Source organism: Pan paniscus, chromosome 4 (assembly GCF_029289425.2).
Source record: "Pan paniscus chromosome 4, NHGRI_mPanPan1-v2.0_pri, whole genome shotgun sequence".
In the NCBI taxonomy this organism is placed as follows: Eukaryota; Metazoa; Chordata; class Mammalia; order Primates; family Hominidae; genus Pan; species Pan paniscus.
Window position 1 is genome coordinate 66,977,960 of NC_073253.2, and position 1,475 is coordinate 66,979,434.

Below are 1,475 nucleotides of genomic sequence, written 5' to 3' on the forward strand. Positions count from 1 at the left end.
TCTGGTGGTGGCTCCCAAGATGGAAGGGAATGGGCTGGGGCCACAGCTTCCTGGCTTCTTCTTCCAACCCTTAAATTAGGTAAATCAGTCTTTCCTCTAGGAGAAGGAGAGAGTAAGTGGGTATGGAGACGCCAGGAGTATTTTACAATGATGCTCTCCATGTGCCACTCCCTTCAACAAGGTCCATGCCATTTTCATATTACTTTTCTGGATTTCACAAGGATGTATAAAAAAAGACATAGGCATAGTTGGATTATAACACGTATCAGTTAAAATCCCGTGTTCATAGTCTCCTAGTGCCTATATGGGTCACGAAATAACATTACAGGTTGTGTTTTTTGTTTTTTTTTTTAAGAGTTTGGTTTTTTATTGAACATGTTACAAAAGAGATTTCGTCAAAAAAGACCAAAGCCCATGCATCATCAGACTCCTCGGATTCTTCTTTCTTTGATTCCACTTCCCTCTCTTCAGCTTGGGCTGCAGTGGTGGAGGGAGCAGGACCTCCCACTGGTGCAGCACCAGGTGCTGGAGCAGGTCCACTGGCCTCTCCAGCGCATATGAGGCTCCTGATGTTGACATTGTCCAGGGCCTCTGCAAACAAGGCAGGCCAGAAAGGTTCAACATTTCCACCAGCTACTTTAATGGTGGCATTTATCTTATCTTCCATGATGGTCACCTCAACATGCAGAATGGGGCCTGAGTAGATGCAGGTGAGCTCAGAGACAGAGTCCACGGTGCAGATGAGCACAGGGCTGATGCTGCTGGGAGTGGTGCTCATTGTCAGATCAAGTGAGGGCCTCACTCCAAGTCAGCTTTAGCTTCCTCGGAAGAACTCAGCACCTTGGCAGCAGATGACAAAAGAATTTTTGTTCATTCATTTGTATGGTTTTTTTAACATAAATTATGTATGGAAATTTCAAAAGGTGCAACCATAGACATAGTTAGACATAATTAGACAGCCATTGTATCAGACACCAATTCCGACTGGTTTAAGCAGAAAAAGGATTTAATAAAATGATACTGGGCATCTCAGAATTTCTAAGAAGGCTGAACAACCAGGTCTAGAAAATGGGCAGAAAGGAAGGGTTGCTAGTCATTCAGCACAGCAGCCATAATCATGCCAGTCAGGAAAGACCTATCCCCGCTGCAGGATGCTGGTGCTGTGGCTTGTACCACTGGTCCTGAATACTCTCTTGCCCTTTGCCCCTAGATAACAGACAGGGCAGCTATGGCAGCCATTGTCAGAAAGAACTGTCCACTTGGCTTGCTTCTTTCCAACACTAGCTTCAGATTCAAAGTCCCACTTAGATGCATCTGACTGGCTGAACCCAGGTCATGTGCTTTCTTTCCAACTGTTAGGTGATCTGGGAAAGTGATTATCTGTTGCTCCCATCTTCTTATTGTGGAAGGAAGACAGCAAGAAATGTTCATAGGGAATTCTCTAAATATAGAAAAGAGATCCACATACTAAGAAG

The 1,475-nt window shown here is 44.5% G+C and overlaps 1 pseudogene; it reads right to left on the reverse strand.

The window, feature by feature from the left end:
• Positions 1-395: 395 nt before the first annotated feature.
• Positions 396-859, reverse strand: LOC100970174 (large ribosomal subunit protein P1-like; annotated as a pseudogene).
• Between the last annotated feature and the right edge of the window lie 616 nt (positions 860-1,475).